At 44.9% G+C, this 8,636-nt stretch overlaps 2 pseudogenes; both read left to right on the top strand.

Moving 5' to 3' along the window:
* LOC124891388 lies at positions 1-3,997 on the top strand (annotated as a pseudogene).
* Positions 3,998-4,315: 318 nt separating this feature from the next.
* LOC124891391 lies at positions 4,316-4,471 on the top strand (annotated as a pseudogene).
* Positions 4,472-8,636: the final 4,165 nt, after the last annotated feature.

Here is an 8,636-nt window from a genome sequence, read left to right as displayed (position 1 = left end):
AATGGCTGAAAGGGGGTTGGTAGATAAAAGAAAGGTAGAGTGGTTGTTAAAAGTTAGTGTAAATGGCATAATGTAGTGTATTAAAGTGCTTAGGGAACATAGTCACCATTTCTGGCCAAAATAGTCCTACCTGTCCTTTAGCCTACATTACAACCCGTAAAGACCTATTTGATCCTAACCTTAGCATTCTGATATTAGTGGAGCATTGCACTAAGGGCAAGCGTATGGTCATCAGTTGTAATCTAAGAATTCTTTGTGAGAGTGAGAGCAAGCAAGTTCTTATACCCATATTTCTGAAAAATGCAAAACTATGAGTAATTATGGGTAACATTTTGTATGAGCGCACATGGTTGATGATTGTTGGGTAGTTTTATATGATTTTCTTTGGCTTAACTTATGTATACGAATTAACCAAATTAATGAGTCTATGTTAGTGGGTGAGTTGTTTCTAGTAATGATTAAGAAATCTACTCTTTGTTAATAATTGCCGTGTATGTCTTGTTGAAAATTTTGTGTTGCTCTTGTGAAGTTTAGTTAGGTATTCGCATGGATGTACTACTTTGTTCGAGGACAAACAAAGCTTTCAGTGTGGGGTGGTGATGTTGGGCGTATTTATACGTCTAAGCACCATAACTTACCCATGTTTCAGCTAAGTTTTGAGAATAAAATACATAATTCTTGCACTTTTAGTCTATTTTTAGTTAAGTGAGCTGACCTATGTGATTAGCATACTTTTCAGGTACTAATGCGGAAGATTTCAGCACTTTGGGGACCTGTGGACAGCAAAGGAAAACTTCACATAAAAAGGAAAGCAACTTTTGGACTGAATGTGCTGTATGAGAACTTTTTCCCAGGGCAAACTGAATATTTTTAAATAGTTAAGGATGCAGTAGCAATTTATTAGAGAAGGATGTTATTAAAAGCCTTATGGCTGAATTTTTAGGGATTATTAAATTATTCAGATTCGGTATTATTTGGAAAACAAGAAGAACGGACGGCTTAGCTTGAACACGAAGAGAGAGAAATGTATTTCTCTCTTATTTTCACTAGTCATTTTCATCACCAAGATCATTCTAAGTTTTGGTATGATGAATATTTCTATGTTGATTTTTGTTTTATTCATGAGTAGCTAAGCTTGTTTGTTAGGGTTATGGAAACTTTGTAATATACTCTCTATTGCTATGGGTTTTGAGATTTTATGATGTGTCACGCCACTTATATCATTACTCTCTTCATTTTGATTGAATTCTCATGGTTGCAAACATAGGGAATGCGCCATTATAACAATAACTTGTTCAATAGAAAAGTTACTATTTGGAAAAGAGAGTGTGACGAGAAATTAGGGTTTCCAACCTCTAATTTATACGTTAATGCCCTAGCAAGATTAACTTCTTGGAGAGTTCATACAATTTGTTGTACATTTTAGATTCGAAAGAACTAAGGTGAATAAATCCTTGATGGTTGAAAAATACTTGGATTTAGAATTAGAATACGTCTCTCTATAAGTGCATGCATGCATAAAATCTGTATTACTCATAGTTAATAGAGAAGTAGAAGCTACAAAGTGGACATAACCCTAACTTATCATTCTCTGTGATCAAATATTATTACACATATCTTCTCATTTGTTACATTAATAATATTATTGTGCACTTAAACCAAAACCCCCTTATCTTGGAACCTTCGATCAACAGTCTAATAATAATCGCAATACTTAGTGACCATAGTATTCCCTGTGGGATTCGACACCCAACCCAGTTGGGTTCTATATTTGACAACGACCACTTACACTTTCTAACGAGAGTTGTAATTTGGGCGTATCAGCGCACGGTATCTGTTGCTGGGCATTGGGGCCGGTGTTGTGCGTGCATCGATGGAGCATTTGGATGCACAACGCGTGAGTTGTGTTCGGTATATGCGGTTAGGTTGGATCCCTGCTCGAGCAGCAACGTCCTGACCCACCTTCTATCTCAGTCATGGGGCAAGCGCAATTTAGGTTTGCTCGAAATCGATTTCCTGTGCTGCATACCTAATGCCCAGGCATTATCAAGTTTTATCGATCGCATTTTCCCTCTCGCATTTCGTGCGCGGAGTGAATAGAAAGGCCGTCGTCATATCCCACACCTTCCTCGATTCGTCGTGCGGTCATGGTCCATGAGCTGCGATCAAGATTCTCAGATACGGTAGACGCAGTGGGTATGGGGTCTTTATCGACTTCTATCTGCCCTGTACGATTCTCCTTACAAATGACGGTCACACTCACCTTGAATCCATCTACGCCATCACGAGCAGGCCAGGCTCATGCAATGCCAGCGTCGATGAGGAATGCTACCTGCTTGATCCTGCCAGTAGTCATATACTTGTCTCAAAGATTAAGCCGTGCATGTGTAAGTATGAACAAATTCAGACTGTGAAACTGCGAATGGTTCATTAAATCATTTATAGTTTGTTTGATGGTATCTACTACTTGGATAACCATAGTTATTCTAGAGCTAATATGTGAAACAAACCCCGACTTCTAGAAGGGATGCATTTATTAGATAAAAGGCCGATGCGGGATCTGCCTATTGCTGCGATGATTTATGATAACTGGACAGATTGTATGGCCATTGTGCTGGCGATGCATCATTCAAATTTCTGTGCTATCAAGTTTCAATGGTAGGATAGTGGCCTACCATGGTGATGAAGGGTGACGGAGAATTAGGGTTTGATTTTGGAGAGAGAGCCTGAGAAATGGCTACCACATCCAAGGAAGGCAGAAGGTCCGCAAATTACCCAATGCTGACACGGGGAGGTAGTGACAATAAATAATAATACCGGGCTCAATGAGTCTTGTAATTGGAATGAATACAATCTAAATCCCTTAACGAGGATCCATTGGAGAGAGAGTCTGGCGCCAACAGCCGCGGTAATTCCAGCACCAATAGTGTATATTTAAGTTGTTTTAGTTAAAAAGCTCGAAGTTGGACTTTGGGATTGACCGGCCGGTCCACCTATGGTGTGCATTGGTCGTCTCGTCCCTTCTATTGGGTCGTGTCTCCAGCGCTGTTACTTTGAAGAAATTAGTGAACTTAAAGCAAGACTACGCTCTGTATACATTAGCATGGGATAACATTATAGAATTTCGATCCTATTATGTTGGCCTTTGGGATCGGAGTAATGATTAACAGGGACAATCGGGGGCATTCGTATTTCATAGTCAGAGGTGAAATTATTGGATTCATGAAATACGAACAACTATGAAAGCATTTTCCAAGGATGTTTCCATTAATCAAGAGCGAAAGTTGGGGGCTCGAAGGCGGTCAGATACCATCCTAGTCTCAACTATAAACGATGCCGACCAGCGATCGGCGGATGTTGCTTTTAGGACTCCGTCGGCACCTTATGAGAAATCAAAGTTTTTGGGTTCCGGGGGGAGTATGGTCGCAAGGCTGAAACTTAGAGGAATTGATGGAAAGGCACCACCAGGAGTGGAGCCTGCGGCCTAATTTGACTCAACACGGGGAAACTTACTAGGTCCAGACATAGTAAGGATTGACAAACTGAGAGCTCTTTCTTGATTCTATGGGTGGTGGTGCATGCCCGTTCTTAGTTTTTGGAGCGATTTGTCTGGTTAATTCCGTTAATGAATGAGACCTCAGCCTGCTAACTAGCTATGCGGAGGTATCCCTTCGTAGCCAGCTTCTTAGAAAGACTATAGCCTTTTAGGCCGCGGAAGTTTGAGGCAATAACTGGTCTGTGATGCCCTTAGATGTTTTGGGCCGCACGCGCACTACACTAATGTATTCAATGAGTTTATAGCCTTGGCCGACAGGCCCGGGTAATCTTTTAAATTTTATCATGATGGGGATAGATCATTGCAATTGTTGGTCTTCAACGAGGAATTCCTCGTAAGCGCGAGTCATCAACTCGCGTTGACTATGTCCCTGCATTTTGTACACACCGCCCATCCCTTCTACCGATTGAATGATCTGGTGAAATGTTCGAATCACGGTGATGTGGGTGGTTCGCAGCCCGCGACGTCTCGAGAAGTCCAATAAACCTTATCATTTAGAGGAAGGAGAATTCATAACAAGTTTGCGTAGGTGAACCTGCGGAAGGATCATTGTTGAAACCTACACAGTAGAACAATTCGCAATTGTGTTTAACAACTGGGGAGTCCGCACGGGCGGGGTTCTACGATACTCTGTACGAGCACCTTCCCCTCTTCCCCGCCGCGAAATTCTCCAAGGAATACGTAAATCAACAACCTGCTCCTCGCGCCCCATCCGCGACGTGCGTCGGGGAAACCTATGCTTCTTTTGTAAACAAAAATGACTAGCGGAAACAGATATCTCAGCTCTCGCATTGATAAAGAACGTAGCAAAATGCGATACGTGGTGTGAATTATAGAATCCCGCGAACCAAAGAGTATTTGAACGCAAGTTACGCCCGAAGCTATTAGGCTGAGGGTACGTCTTCCTAAGCATCGCGTATCGCGTCACCCCCCTCACATTGCACCTCAATCATGGGACGCGCTATTGTCGTAGGGCAGATACTGGTCTCCCGAGCACCTCGAGCTCGCGGCTGGCCTAAATGTGAGTCCACGTCGACGGAGGTCGCGACAAGTGGTGGTTGTATCTCAACTCTCTATGTTATCACGGCTATAGCCCGACCGCGTCCGGACTCCAGGACCCTATCGCGCTTAGGCACTCAGATCGCGACCCCAGGTTAGGCGAGATTACCCGCTGAGTTTAAGCATATCAATAAGTGGAGGAAAAGAAACTTACAAGCATTTCCTTAGTAACGGCGAGCGAACCGGGAACAGCCCAGCCTTAGAATCGAGCGGATCCATCGTTTGAATTCTAGTTTGGAGAAACGTCCTCAGCGGCGGACCAGGCCCAAGTCCCCTGGAAGGGGGTGCCGGAGAGGTTGAGAGCCCCATAGTGCTTGGACCCTGTCGCACCACGAGGCACTGTCCATGAGTCGGGTTTTTTGGGAATACAGCCCAAATTGTGTGGTGAATTCTGTCCAAGGCTAAATACGGGCGACAGACCGATAGCGAACAAGGCACCGTTGCACCAAAGCACCATGGCACCGGGCATAAGGGCACCGTGGCACCATGACACGAAGGCACCGTGGCATCATGGCACAGTGGGACGAAGGCACCAAGGCACCGTATCACCATGGCACAAAGGCACCAAGTCTCAATGGCTCTATGTCACCAAGGCACCGTGGCGCCATGGCACAATGGCACCAAGGCACCGTGGCACCATGGCACCAAGGTACCAAGGCCGCAAGGCACCATGGAACCAAGGCACTAAGGCACCGTGGCACTGTGGTACCGTGGCACCAAGGCACCATGGCACCGTGGCACTATGGCAGCAAGGAACCACCGTGACAATTGTTGGTTTAAGGTTATTTTATTCTAATATTTATATTTTGGGATCGTTACTTATCTGTTTCATTCTGGACGATTTTTCTAAGTCCCCACGTTATTTTTATATTTTTTTCAATCTTTTATTTAATATCCTTAAATTTAAATATTTTATACCGTTACGTTATACGTACAAATATGCACTTGATTGTTTGTTTAAGGTTAGTTCATGCGCTGGGAATATTTTCCTAATGTTTTTATATTTTTATAAATATTTTTTCTATTTTCGGATTATTTATACTTAATTTTTGAATTTTCATAAATGATATTTGAAAAAAAATATTTTCTTAATGAATCAGTGGCGAGCGCCGGCGGCCGGCGTGGGTGGCGCTCGTGCATAAGCCTTGAAGTGCCTTCATCTTCTCTTCTCCCCCCAAGGGTGGGCTATCGTGTCAAGTGGGACTTGCTTCACCCTTGCAACGTCCACATGGGCAGCAATGCACGACATCTATTGCTCGGCGTTGGGGCCAATGCTGGTCGTGCATCGAAAGAGCATTTAGAGGCACGGCGCTGAGTTGTGTTCGGTATGTGCGGTGAGATTGGATCCATGCTCGAGCAGAAACGTCCTGACCCGCCTGCCATCTCAGTCGTGGGGCAAGCGCAATTTAGGTTTGCTCGAAGTCGGTTTCCTGTGTTGCATACCTAATGCCCAGGCATTATCAAGTTTTATTGATTGCCTTTCGCCCCTCGTATTTTGTGCGTGGGGTAAATAGAAAGGCCTTCCTCATGTCCCATGCCTTCCCCGCTTCGTCGTGCGGTCATGGTCCAGGAGCGGCGGTCAGGATTCTCGGGGCGTGGAGGCATATCGCAATTAGAGATTTTTGTGACCGTCGAGTGCAATGCTAGAGGCACGTCCAATGACAAACATCGATGGACATATAGTGACCTACCACGGTGGTGTCTTTGTCAAGTTGGATATCCATGCACCGGCACAATCGCCCCCAAATAACCAAGGGCAGTAGGAACCAACTCACCATGAAACCAAGGCACATAGGCGTCATGGCACCAATGGACCATGGTACAAAGGAAGCAAGGCACCATTGCACCAAGGCACCATGGCACCACGGCACTGAGGCACCATGGCACCGTGGCACCGTGCACTAAGGCACCGTGGCACCAAGGCACCATGGCACCGGGCAGCAAGGCACCGTGGCACCATGGCACGAAGGCACCGTGGCACCATGGCACAGTGGCACCAAGGCACCGTGGCTCAATGGCTCTAAGTCACCAAGGCATTGTGGCGCCATGGCACCGTGGCACTATGGCACCATGGCACCAAGGCACCATGGCACCATGGCACCAAGGAACCAAGGCACCAAGGCACCGTGGAACCATGGCATCGTGGTACCGTGGCACTATGGCAGCAAGGAACCACCGTGCCAAAATCAAAAGAGCGTAAAACTACGTTCGATCATCCTAATATTTTCTTGATGTTTATCCATCTTCCTCACCGTTGCATGCTCATTTTTTTACATATCCGCTCTAATTCTTAATGCCCCGTCGCCTTTTTTTCAAATTTTTATTTAATATCGTTAAATTTAAATATTTTATATTGTTACGTTATTCGTACAGATATGCACTTAATTATTGGTTTAAGGTTATTTCATTCTAATATTTATATTTTGGAGTTGTTACTTATCTGTTTCATTCTGGGCAATTTTTCTAATGTCCCCATGTTATTTTTATATTTTTTTCAATCTTTTATTTAATATCCTTAAATTTAAATATCTTATACGTATAAATATGCGCTCGATTGTTGGTTTAAGGTTAGTTCATGCGCTGGAAATATTTTCCTAATATTTTTATATTTTTATAAATATTTTTCAATTTTCGAATTATTTTTACTTAGTTTTTGAATTTTCATAAATGATATTTGAAAAAAAATATTTTCTTAATGAATCCGCGGAGAGCGCCGGCGGCCGGCGTGAGCGGCGCCACTGCATAAGCCTCGACGTGCCTTCATCTCCTCTGCTCCCCCCAAGGGCGGGCTATCATTTCAAGTGGGACTTGCTTCATCCTTGCAACGTTCGCATGGTCAGCAACGCACGACATCTATTGCTCGGCGTTGGGGCCGGTGCTGGCCGTGCATCGACAGAGCATTTCGAGGCATGGTGCGTGAGTTGTGTTCGGTATGTACGGTTAGGTTGGATCCCTTCTCGAGCAGAAACGTCCTGACCCGCCTGCGATCTCAGTCGTGGGGCAAGCGTAATTTAGGTTTGCTCGAAGTCGGTTTCCTGTGTTGCATACCTAATGCCCAGGCATTATCAAGTTTTATTGATTGCCTTTCGCCCCTCGTATTTTGTGCGCGGGGTGAATCGAATGGCCGCCCTCATGTCCCACGCCTTCCCCACTTCATCGTGCAGTCATGGTCCAGGAGCGGCGGTCAGGATTCTCGGTGCGTGGAGGCATGTCGCAATTAGAGATTTTTGTGACCGTCGAGTGCAATGCTAGAGGCACGTCCAATGACAAACGCCGACGGACATATAGTGGCCTACCATGGTGGTGTCTTTGTCAAGTTGGATATCCATGCACCGGTACCATCGCCCCCAAATAACCAAGGGCAGTAGGAACCAACGCACCATGAAACCAAGGCACAAAGGCGCCATGGTACCAACGCACCATGGTACAAAGGCACCAAGGCACCATTGCACCAAGGCAACACGGCACCATGGCACCGAGGCACCATTGCACCGTAGCATAGTGCACCAAGGCACCGTGGCACCAAGGCACCATGGCACCATGGCACCGGGCAGCAAGGCATCGTGGCACAATGGCACTAAGGCACCGTGGCACCATGGCTCAATGGCTCTATGTCACCAAGGCACTGTGGCTCCATGGCATCGTGGCACTATGGCACCATGGCAACAAGGCACCATGGCACCATGACACCAAGGAACCAAGGCACCAAGGTACCGTGGCACCATGGCATCGTGGTACCGTGGCACTATGGCAGCATGGAACAACCGTGCCAAAATCAAAAGAGCATAAAACTACGCTCGATCATCCTAATATTTTCCTGATGTTCATCCATCTTCCTCACCGTTGCATGCTAATTTTTTTACATATCCGCTCTAATTATTTATTTTAAATATATTTTAATGTTACCTCATATGTTGTGACGGTTTTCTTAATGTCCCGTCGCCTTTTTTTCAAATTTTTATTTAATATCCTTAAATTTAAATATCTTATATCGTTACGTTATTCATACAGATATGCACTC

This window comes from Capsicum annuum, unplaced genomic scaffold (genome assembly GCF_002878395.1).
Source record: "Capsicum annuum cultivar UCD-10X-F1 unplaced genomic scaffold, UCD10Xv1.1 ctg3479, whole genome shotgun sequence".
Lineage (NCBI taxonomy): Eukaryota > Viridiplantae > Streptophyta > Magnoliopsida > Solanales > Solanaceae > Capsicum > Capsicum annuum.
This window is presented reverse-complemented; position numbering and strand designations above follow the sequence as displayed.